The sequence below is a fragment of the Myotis myotis genome, unplaced genomic scaffold (assembly GCF_014108235.1).
Source record: "Myotis myotis isolate mMyoMyo1 unplaced genomic scaffold, mMyoMyo1.p scaffold_m19_p_15, whole genome shotgun sequence".
Classification (NCBI taxonomy): Eukaryota; Metazoa; Chordata; class Mammalia; order Chiroptera; family Vespertilionidae; genus Myotis; species Myotis myotis.
The window spans coordinates 51,412,183-51,424,813 of record NW_023416319.1 but is presented as its reverse complement, the minus strand read 5'-3'; the positions used below and the strand labels follow the sequence as shown (position 1 = coordinate 51,424,813).

General features: G+C 40.2%; 1 protein-coding gene across 1 annotated transcript in view; it reads right to left on the bottom strand.

Annotated features, from left to right (window-relative positions):
* The window catches only part of NRG3 (neuregulin 3), a 576,649-nt gene that overhangs the window by 14,386 nt on the left and 549,632 nt on the right, over positions 1 to 12,631 (bottom strand). The window lies entirely within an intron of this gene.

Genomic DNA, 12,631 nt, shown 5'->3' with positions numbered 1-12,631 from the left:
TTTAAGAATATATAGTAAAGACAAAGATTTGAGAAAAGTAAAGATGGTGCTAATCTGTTGGGATAAATATTGACAATTCTAGAGGCCTGATGCATGAAAATTGTGCAAGAGTAGGCCTTCCTTCTCCTGGCTGCCGGCACCAGCTTCCCTCCAACACCCGGGACCGGGCTTTGTTTTGGATGCCAGCAGGCACCCAGGACCCGGGCTTTGCCCCAGCCACCAGCAGCCACCTGGGACCAGGGCTTCCCTCCAGCCCAGGCTTCGTCTGGAAGGACATCCGGTCTAATTAGCATATTACCCTTTTATTATTATAGATATTCCAAAATGTTACATATACATACTCTTTTATCAAGAATATTATTTCTAGGAATTGCCATCATTAATATAATTATAAACATTTAATATGATATAATCACCAGAGTATGCCAGCAACACAATTTTAAATAAAAAAAAACAGAAAGCAAACACACAAGAAACAACTGAAAACAATAAAAATATCCACAAACAAATACTACGTTGCCATTCAAAAGAATAACATCAAGGTACAAAAAATATGCCTATATGAATTATTTGGTTATATAAGGAAAATGCAGAAAACATTGTATGTATATATGTACATAGAATTTATACATATACATATATTCTGTGTCTATTTCTTATGCAACTACGCAGAATGCAGATTTTAAAAAAGTAAAATAAACTATTAAATATACTATTAACTAGTTGTTATCCTTGAGGAAATGTGTATCAGTGGGATGGGTTAGGAAGAGTAGGGAAAAACGTTTTCTGTTAAAGTACTTCTGAGAGTGGCAGTAATGACCATGGCTTTCATCAGAATCTGCATCCTACAAAATGGGTTTACAGAAGCGGGTCAGACTTCTGCAAAAATGGAATAAATTAACAAGGAACAAAAAGAAGATATGGAGATAATTAGGAAGAGGCAAGGGTCTCCAACAATCCAAAAATACAAACATCCAAAAACCAGTGGGAATACCTGTATGTGTGCTTCTAATTGAATTTGTTTATTGTAAACTATCCATGGAGAAACTGAACTGAATGGACATGTTACTGAAATGTAACCGACATCCTGAATTTCCATCTGATGTTCAGGTTCTATAGAAGACCTGCTAGGTTTTTGTTTTCATTCTTGTTTTCTTTAACATCTAACAACTAGGTTTAGAAGACAAACTAGGGTGCCTGGCAGGGAGGAGGCGAGCCCCTGCTCTGCTCCTACAGAGGGCGCGCAGGAGCAACATCAGCCAAGTGTTTCTGGAGCATCCAGGTTTTCTAGAGGAAACCACCCAATCGTTAATGTCAGCAGCCCATTTATTTTTTTAAAAGAATAATATATCAAAATGCCTAATTTAGCTTTTGGCCCATTAGTTCAGAGCTTCTATCTAAATGAGACTATTGATCCTGAGAGCTTGAGGGGCTTTTTCAAAATCCTGGATAAATGTTTTGAATAGAATCAACCTATTACTCGTTCTGATTATTCATAGGTTTATACTAGATACTCTGTTCAAAATATTTCTTTCAAAAACTGAGATTGTTGTTATACAGTTGCTTTCAATTGGACTCTTTTGATCCATTAATACAAATTTGTTTTCATAATTTGTTATTTTGAATCTTCTTCCTTTTTCTCACAGTCTTTATAAGAATCATTTACATTTTAGTGGCTGCATTTAACCTGAGATTCATTAATTGCTTGTCTTCCTACCCAGAGTTAGCTGAAATGTGGGAACACTAAAAAGAACCCTCTTGATTTGGCAAACCTTCAAACTGATATTCCATACAGGTGGGTTCAAGTGAATTTAAAGGTAGCTTCCAGTTTTCAGTTCTGACAAACAAAGAGCTTGGAAATGGTCATTCCTGTCTTTACAATAAAAAAAGGCTGAACAAATAGAAAATCTATGACTATTCTTATATCCATCAGATATTTCAGGTTTCAGGCAAAACCGCCACTCTAAAATCTGGACAGGTGAGTGCATACAGAGGGTAATAGTCAAGATCAGCTCACCTGTAGCAGGATCTGCCAGAGACACAAATTGGCTGGAATACACAAGTGGTCATTTTAATAAGTTGTTGGAATCTGTGAGTGGGCTCGAGTGAAAGTAAAAATCTCCTGAAGGCTGCAATCTGAGGTAGGGTTCCAATACAGACCCACAACAGATGCTCACATGAAGAACAGTTTTTAAAAAATCATCTCCTGTCTCTGACAAGGGAAGGGGGAAAATAACCACTTGGAAATGCATGCAGAATGTTCTCCATTACCACTGCCTACTTTTCAGTGAAAAATGACTTTACCAGAGTTTTATCTCACCTGAGAGGAGAGCGTTTCCCTGGCTCCACCCCCTGTAGCCTTCCTGTCTCACATAAGGGGTAAAAAGTGAAGAAAATCTTATGAAGGTCTTAGCCCAGGAATATACTGACTAAAAGAGTGAAATGTAATCATAAAGTCAGAGATGATCTCCTTCCACCACTCCTTAGCACCACATAAACAGGGATCCACTGTAACAACAGGGGATGACAGTGGGGAAGTTGTAAGAAGGAGTTCTTAGGGAAATCTAAGATACACAAATATATAGAAAGAAAACACTAGAAGGTGTTAAAGCCCTTGGCATCTGCATTGACAGCAAACATTAAACAAAACCCAACCACAAGCCAGATTAACATAGAACCATACACTAAAGGTCTATTTGCCTCACTGTCTATTACCCATCATGTCTACCTTTTAACCAAACTTTTATAAGGTATGCCAAAAGACAAGAAAAATGAAGTCCAAAGAGACAAAATAATCAACAGAACCTGACACAGCACAGATATGTTGGAGTGATCAGGTAGTTAATTTAAAAGGAGCATGGTAAATACTTTCAGGGTTCTAAATGGAAAAGTAAACAGCATGCAAGAAAAGATGGGTATTTTAAGTATAGAGAAAAATCACTGAGAAAGATGTAAAAGTAAATGCTAGAAATAAAAAACACTGTAACAAAATGATGAATGCCCCTGATAGACTCATCCCTAGAGTGGACACAACCAAAAAAAGAAGCAGTGATCTTGTGTTTAAGTCAATAGAACCTTCCTGAAATGAAACACAAAGCAAAAACTAAATGCATAAATACAAGAAAAAAAGAGGAGCACAGCAGAAGATAATATTCAAGAACTGTGGACAATTTCAAAAGGTATAACATATACACAATTGGAATACCGGAAGGAGAAGTAAAAGCAAATGGATCATGAAAAATGTTTGAATAACGACCTATACCTTTCAAAAATTATTAACAGATACCAAACCACAGATATAGAAAGCTCACAAAACACCATGAAAGATAAACATAAAAATATTTATACCACAAAATATCATATTAAATTTGTATTTAATTAAATAAATAATAGATGGATGGTAGATAGATAAATTAATTAAATAAATAAAATGCTGGGGAGGGGGGTAAGCCATAAAAGAAAAAGATTAAAAAATACAGTGGACTTCTAATAAATCATACAAACAAGAAGAGAGAAAGAGTGAAATAAAGTGTTAAAAGAACAAAAGATACCAACATAAAAATATCTCTAGTGAAACTATTCTTTAAAAATAAAGGAGAAATAAAGACTTTATAAAAGAAAAACTGAAGAAATTCATGACCAGCAGACCTGTCCTACAAAAAATTTTAAGAGAAGTTCCTTGGGAAGAAACAAAATTGTGTATAGGTCAGAAGCTCATATCTTTATAAAGAAAGAAAATGTTAGAGAAGCAATAAATAAAGGTAAATTAAAATATTTTTCTTATATTAATAGATCAAATAAAAATATTCATTCAAATTAATAGTAAATACACAAATTAAATAATTGACAGCAATGTTATAAAGAACGGGAAAGTGGAATTAGGAAACTCTGTTATAAAATGCCTATACTATCAATGAAATGGTAAAGTGTTACTAAAAGTGGACTTAGATTAGTTACCAGCTCCAGCTGCCCATCCCACCCTCCATTAACATTCTGTACAACAGTGCCAAGTACCTCAGTTGATTCCACGTTCCTTGCCTGCACTCCCACCACAGATCTTGACTTTGTGTGTGTGTGTACTTGTTGTACATGTTTTGTTAAAACCTCTTCTGATATATTATACAAAACGTCACTTTAATAGTGAATAAGGAGATGCCACAGACCATTCACGGGTCTGTTCAGTAAGAGCTGAAAGAATTTCCTTTTAAACACCCACATAGGCCCTGATCGGTCCTGTTATTCTCACTCATCCTTGTTGGCAGCACTCATCCCTGTTGGCTTCGCTGACCGCCTGCCTTGCGGAGGTGCACTGGGTGCTGAGGCAGCCACTGCTGTTGCACCATCCCCCATGTCGCTCCTAAGACAATATTGCGGTGCACTGGAATCAATAGCCCAGCCAAATGAAGCAGGCGCGTGCTGGAAGCAGAGCGACAACTCTGCTGTATCTAGCTCTGCAGCTTGCACGCAGTGGGGGTCAGAAGGCTAAGTGAAAGCAGTGTCTGTGTTGGAAAGCAATGTTGACAGCTGATAACCCCCCTGGTCTGGAACCCCAGGCAATAAAGGCAGGAAGGAGCATGTTTTTAAACAGTTTTAAATGTCTGGCTTTCTGCTAAAGGAAATAATGCTGGGAAACATAGAAGGCAGCAGGAAAAGAGGAAGACCTAATATGAGATGGACTGACCTCTGAAAAGGAGCCGTAGACGTGAGTCTAGAGGAGCCGAGCAGGGTTTGAGGACAGGACAGTGTGGACATCCCTCTTTCATAGTCGCCAGGAGTCAGAGCTCAATAGCACTTAACACACAGTCTGCATGCTCCTAGTTTATTCAGTCAAAAAAGATACCCAACCTCACTAGGTATTAGGAAAATGCAAATCAAAACTACAATGGGATATCACCTCACACATGTTAGAATGGCCATTATCAACAAGGCCATGGAGAGGTTGTGGAGGAAAAGGAACCTTCATTCACTGCTGGTGAGAATGTAAACTGCTACAGCCATTACTGAAAACAATATGGAGGCTCCTCAAAAAATTAAGAATACAGCCCTGACGGGTTTGGCTCAGTGGATAGAGCGTCGGCCTGCGGACTGAGGGGTCCCGGGTTTGATTCCAGTCATGGGCATGTGCCTTGGTTGTGGGCACATCCCCAGTAGGGGGTGTGCAGGAGGCAGCTGATTGATGTTTCTCTCTCATTGATGTTTCTAACTCTCTATCCCTCTCCCTTCCTCTCTGTAAAAAATCAATAAAATATATTTTTTAAAAAATTAAGAATACAGTGACCATATAACCCAGCAACCATATGCTCATTGCAACATTATTCACAGTAGCCAGGACATGGAAACAACCAACATGTCCTTCGTTCAATGATTGGATAAAGAAGATGTGTTACTTATATACAATGGAGTACTACTCAGCCATAAGAAAATATGAAATGCTGCCTTTTGCAACAGCATGGATGCATCTTGAGAATATCTTGCTAAGCCAAATAAGTCAGAGATAAAAAGTTAAGAACCATATGCTTTCACTCATACGTGGGATATAAAAATGAAAGCATCAAAGAAGAAAAACTCACAGACATAGACAACAGTATAGGGGTTGCCAGAGAGAAGAGGGGTAGGTGTGGTAAAGGGTTAAGTGGGTCAGATATATGGTGATGGAAGAACTGACTCTGGATGGGCAAGCAATGCAATATACAGATGATATATCATAGAATTGTATACTCAAAACCTATATAATCTATTAAGCAATGCCACCCTACTAAATTTAACTTAAAAACATAATAATTCACATCTTATGGATAAACAGCATGTGCATTTGTGCTTTAGATGATAATATTTAGTTATCAACTCTTTTTAAAAAGGGCATTTGGAGCCACCCATTACGAACATCTGAGTGCAATTCAATTTTTCACAATGGATTTCCTAGCAAATCAGTGATCTTTCATACTACAGGTCAACTAATATAAGTCTTCATCTTTAATTAATTGTAAGTTTGAACTGGAGGAGAAAATGTGTCTGTTACCTTATTGTGTTAAAGCAAGTGTTGTGCCTTTGCACATTCAAAAGAAGATTTTTTTTTTATACACACACACAAAATAAATCTTTATTTTAAGTCTGACTTATTAGCCAAGATGATGGTGAAATTGAGTGGTTATGTTTTAGAACATGATTTCATCCGGATCTATAATGCAAGTAATTAAAAACAGCTTGACCATTGTTGCTATTTTGAGCATTTTGGCACCAGGTGTCAGAGCAGAAAGAACAGTTATGATTGCAGTCAAACTTTGAAACATTTCCACTGAAGCAAAATAACTTAGCCAGACATGCTTTCCAGACACAAGGCCCAGCAATCACCCTTCCCCAACCACCCTCTACCACCCACCCACCACTCCACCTCCCCACCTCAACTAGATGTCTGTTCAGCCAGGGGACTGAACCCGCCACTTATTTCCTCTTCTCAGATTCCCATTGTCAGGTTAACTTCAGGCTGTAGGTGTTGGCACATTCCTTGTGATATTATGTGACTAACCTCTGTCACCTAAGTAATCAGTAAGTGCTTTGAAAATAGGGACGTTGTTATTTTGGGTCATCATTATACCCCTGGTCTTTAAAGCAATGTAGGGTGCTTACTAGACGGTTAATGTATATAAAGCATCTCGCTTTTGTAGACTTCTTTCTGATCCCTGAACTCAAGAGAGTGAGAAGTTCACTCTCTTGACTGGTCTGGAGGTTATAATTCTAGCCCTGGTGGCATTCTCTCTCCCTCTCTCTCTCTCTCGTCTCTCTCTCTCTCTCTCTCTCAACACAAGTCAGTGAGGTCAGGGCATCTCTTCGAGTCACAAATGCTTCATTGGTAGATGATGCTGAAGAACCAGGTTCTCTAAGGCACTTCCAGGTCCTCGGAGGAAGTGTTTCCAGGCTATCATGTCACTTCTTGGGACTAGGTGTCCCACACCTTGTAAATGACTGTAAGTGAAACCCTACCCCATGAATATTTAAAGAACTTAAGGGAATGCCAGACAGACATTTGTTAAACAGTGCATTTTGCAAAGAATTTTAAGTTGTTAATCTGGGCTTCAAGATAAAATAAAGAAAGCTTTGTCTGATATGGTAAGCTGGTAGGAAATGTTCCCTCCCAAGGGTTATAGTGTACCTGGATAACATAGCACCCTTCATGCAGTAGAACCAAATGCTCATGGTGGGAAAGTTGGAGATAGAACCTCTATCTAGGCTTTCAGAATTTTCCAATGGGCATATTTTACAGCTTGAGCTTGGACTCTGGACTTGCTCACCACTCTTGAAAGTTGGGAAGGATAATTTTCTATTGGGGGTGGCTATCCTGGGCATTGGAGGGGATTTATCAGCACCTCTGCCCTCTACTCATTGATGCCTGTAGCACTTCCCTCCCAAGATGTAGCACCCAAGGTGTTTCCAGATTTTGCCAAATGTTCCCTGGGGCAACATTACCCCCTGTTGAATACCTCTGAGCAACAAGGATGTGGGTTTGACTCTCAACTACTCACTAGCTGTATGACAGAAGTTAACTTAAGCTTTGACCCTCATTTTCCTCTTCTATTCATCTTGGGTGGAAATAAGCAATTTTGTTAGGACTAAATAAGACAATGTAAGTATATTATTTAGCATAATCCTGTGTATGTAGCCAATACATGTTATTTACTATTACTATTATCACTATTTTATTTATCATTTTTTGTTATTATCACTGACATTTTTATTTCCACATAGCTCTTTTTTTCAACTTTATTCTTATTGTTGACACTATTGCATATGTTCCCATCCCCCCTTTGCCCACTTCTACCTATCTCCTGCCCCCTTCCCATCTGGCTGTCACCACACTGTTGTCTGTATCAACATGTTATGTCTATGTTGTTTGGTTAACCTTTCATCTTCTTTCATCCAGTCCTCCCTTTCCCCCTCCCCTCTGACAGCTGTCAGTCTGTTCCATACATCCATGCCTCTGTCTCTATTTTATTCATTAGATTCCACGTATAAGTGAAATCATATGGTATTTGTCTTTTTCTGACTGGCTTATTTCACTTAAGATAATAATAATCTCTGGGTCCATATAAGCTGTCCCAAAAGATAAGATTTCTTTCATTTTTATGGTCCCATAACATTCCATTGTGTAAATGTACCAAGCTGTTTTATCTACTCATCTACTGATGGGCACTTGGGCTGTTTCCAGATATTGGATATTGTAAATAATGCTGCTATGAACATAGGGCTGCATATATTCTTTCATATTTGTGTTTTGAGATTCTTAGGACATATTCCAAGGAATGGGATCACTGGGTCAAAAGGCAGTTCTATTTTTAATTTCTTGAGGAAACTCCATACTGTTTTCCACAGTGGATGTACCAGTCTGTATTCCCACCAGCAGTGCCCTAATGTTCCCTGTTCTCCATAGCCTCACCAGCACTTGCTGGTTGCTGATTAATTGATTGTAGCCATTCTAACAGGTGTGAGACGATACCTCATTGTGGTTTTAATTTGCATCTCTCTAATGATTAGTGATGGTCCATCTTCCCTACCCCAAGCGCCCAGCCAGTGCCCCTACTTCTACTTGTTGAATCACTTAGCTGGCCGTCCTTCTGAGTTCAGTAGCACAAGGGTACCAAAGGCCGCACAAAGCTGAGACTTTTGGACCATGTCTCCCAGGAAATTTTTTGTCCAAGAACCAGATGGGCAGATGCTGATGTGTGTGGCTACATTGCAGGGGAGGCAAATCCTATCTCCCCTGCAAGCTTAGCCTGCACTACCCCAGGAAGGGGAAGAAGTGCCCACCTTCTTCCTACAGGTTTGTGGGTACAATCCCAATAAGACTTTTTGGATCCTCCCTGCCAAGCCAAGGACACCCTGCATCATGAGGCTCAGCTCCATGTGAGAAAGGGAGAGTGGCTCAGAGCTGGGACATTTAAAGTGTGAGACCCTAGGATGCTCTTGTCTGGGGCCAGGATGAAGGGCTTGGCCTCCTCCTGTGAGCTTGGTCAGTATCACCATCCAATGGGAGAGTCTTTTGATCTGCCACCCTGAGCTCAGAGTGGCCGAACTTGTTCCTGCAGAGGGGATGGTGGGCTGAACCCAAACTGAACCTGCAGTGAGTCCCTAGATGAGGAACTTGAACTCTCTGGCAGAGACTGAGTTGTTGGCTCTGCAGCAGGGACCACAACCCCTCACTGAATGGCTGACTGCATGATCCCCAAGTAGTGGACCCACTAGCCCTGTTCCCCTGACCCTGGTTGCCCCACAACCTGTGGAAGGGGCTATGGTTCGGGGTCAGCTGGGCCTACCCTATCATCTTTCTTTGGAAGGCTCTAGAGCAGTGGTTCTCAACCTTCCTAATGCTGCAACCCTTTAATATAGTTCCTCATGTGGTGGTGACCCCAATTTTATTGTTACAAATTGAACATAATTAAAGCATAGTGATTAATCACAAAAACAATATGTAATTATATATGTGTTTTCTGATGGTCTTAGGCAACCCCTGGGAAAGGGTCGTTCGACCCCCAAAGGGGTCTCGACCCACAGGTTGAGAACTGCTGCTGTAGAGGAAGAGTAGGCAACCTCAGGGAAAGACAGCGTAGCTGACAGGTGGAGGCAGACCTCAGGGATCCTCAGTCCTTCTACCCATTGGCCCTTATACACAGACTGGTCCCTCCCATGCATACTCAGGTCCAGTAGACACAGCCACAAACAATGAACAATGTGGTAGCTCTAGACAAAGGCTGGTTACACATAACATCTGATATCAACCTGTACCTAAATCTGGCCCAAGTGGACCCAGAAACAACACAACCAATGGTGGCCATGAAAAATTACAGTATAATGCTGGAAGCTAATCCCAGCAGGGCATAATAAAATGCAAGAAGTCCTCAAAAGGTTGATGGGCTTCTATATTCAGCAGGGCTGAATCATATTACCTGCTGCTGGAATAGCTGAAAGCATTTCCCCAAACCTGAAAATCTACATGTTATTACTGCAGCTGGCCAAAAAGCTGAACAGCTGTAGGCATTTCCCCCAACCTGACAATGCCTACTGTACACTACACCTTACCTTTGATATGTATATCTGCTTTGCTTTAGGGCAATTTGTGTGAATAAAAAGCTTGGGTCTGGAGATTAGAGAGAACTTGATTACTATAGCTAAGTTTCCTCTGGCTTCCCCATGTATTCCAAATTTATACTTCTAGTCTCTTTATTAATTTACTTGCAGCCCTTCTTCAGATTCCTAAACCCTTCTAGATGCTGAGAAACACCCTGGCAGCATAATTCTCATTTGATTCTTATAATAAAATTATGAGCAAGAATATTAGCATGTAAATCTCCAAGGTGGAAATTTGACTAAAAATATATGGACTGAGATTTTATACTAAACTCTCTAATATAAGTGAAATGTATCTATCTATCTATCTATCTATCTATCTATCTATCTATCTATACATACTATGGTCTCCCATTAAATTAACAAAATAAATGTTGACAAAGGGATAACAAAGCTAATAGTACCCACATTGCTTTCTAGGACTGGAATTGATGTGCGTCTTTGGGAAAACAACTTGTTCATCCCAGGCTATGGTAGGAGGTACCATTTATGCACTCCCTTGAGCCCAAGCTGGCACTGCATAGAATGCTATAGCTGGTGAAAGGGACCAATGTTTTGCCATCCTAAAGCTGTGCCATTGTTTTTAAGCTAGTTGTTAAGACACAAAAGATGCAGAAAGAACATTTGACCCTCCCCCTTTCCTGCCCAAGAGGCTCAGATGACAAGACTTGCTCCAGAAAGGAAACCACTTTAGCCTAATTTAAAGTAATTTTGCTAGATGGGAAGGCTCCCAGCAGGAGCCTCGTAGCAGATCGTCCTCTGTGCCCCATTGTTTCTGGGTTGCCCAGCAAGAATTTTCAAGCCACGTGTGTTCTGCTCTTCTTCAACTACCTATAAATTGTCCATCTTCAGTGTTGAAGTCTGAGTCTGTTCCCCCCTTTCTCCTTTTTCCAATATGTACCCAATTTTGTATCACTGTCTTTAGAATTTTCAGGCTTATGTGAATTCCCTGTAGGCACATATTAAAATTTGATTTTCTCCTGTTAATCTGCTGTATGTTATTGGAATTATTAGCTCAGCTAGAAGAAGGTAGAAGGTGGGAGTGAAAATATTATTTTTTAGCCCCCCCCCCCCACATTGGCATGCATATGTTTCTTCGATGCACTCACTTTTTTCAGCCATCCTTTCATATCTATTCTATGCCTGAACTCCCAATTCCTGTATAGACCTGTGAACTGATGATCTCTTGAAATGCATTATCTTAGCTGACCACATCACAACTGCGAGACAAAATGTCTTATACATACACTGTCTTTATTAAAAAATGGGATCAATATAAAAAGACACTTTCCCATATCTTATCTGGGACTCTATGGGAATAATCCAGTTGGGTTCACCCTCTGCTGCCTTCGGCAAACACACAAATGCCATGTGTGTGGTGGGGGGAGGGGAGGAGGATGGGCTGTAGAAAAGAGAGGAGGGAGAGAAAAAAAATTATCTATTCTCAAAGGTCTTTCAAGTGTTGGATCCTTATAGTTAGTAATTTCTTTCTTTTATTCTAATCCTAATAACTCCAATCAAATGATGGGTGAGAGGAGCACAGGAGTGAAGTTTCTTTTCATTTTGCTTTCGTAGTAAAAAATGGGAGAGAACATGGATGTCTACTAGGAGGGGAAGGACGAAAGAACATTGTGAAATGGCCACTTTGTGGACCTTGATGCTATCTCTCAAATGAGTGAGTGTGGAGAGTATAGATCAGATGCAAAACGCTGTTGCTCCTGTGTTTAGTGAAAGGAAAAAATAAAAATGGATACAAAGCTGTGTTTTCTGCTGTAACCCTGTAAAATGCAAAGGGACTGGCAAAGATGCTCTTTCTTCTTGAGCAAACTAATTATTTAATTTATTTTAGAGACGAAGGATGGAGAGAGCGATGGTGAGAGAAACATCAATGTGAAAAAGATACAAGGATTGGTTGCCTCTGATATGTGCCCCAACCAGGGATCAAACCCACAACCTAGGTATGTGCCCTGACCAGGAATTGAACCAGCTACCTTCAGTGCACGGGACAATGCTTCAACACACTGAGCCACACTGGCCAGGGCTTGACCAAACTTTAGACAGGCTCCTCCAAGCCCTCTTTTTGAGAAGGCCTCAACTTTGGCCTATAAAACTGTAGATTCTCAGTACAAATGATTTCATCCACTCACCCACTCACAGCCACACTAAAAGATGACTAAACTCTAACATAGTTTATAACATCTCAAGGCTGACTCTGGGCCCACTTAAAGGGCCTGCCTGAGAACAAACCAACAAACAAAACCCTCAAGGCCTCCAAAATAATTCACCCTTTGTTCTAGCCAACACTTGAGCAAGGGCCCCTGACCTCCCTTTTCTAGGGCATTTGCTAAGCAGGGCTTGCAACTGTAAACTTCCTTTGTCACTCTGAGGTGTATATGAATCTCCTGCAACTCAGGAGTGTCTCTCAAGGACCCAAAAACCATTTCTTTGAAATGTAATCAATAAGAAGGATAGGGCTTCTGTCGCCCAGTCTCTGAGGAAGTATATAATCCTA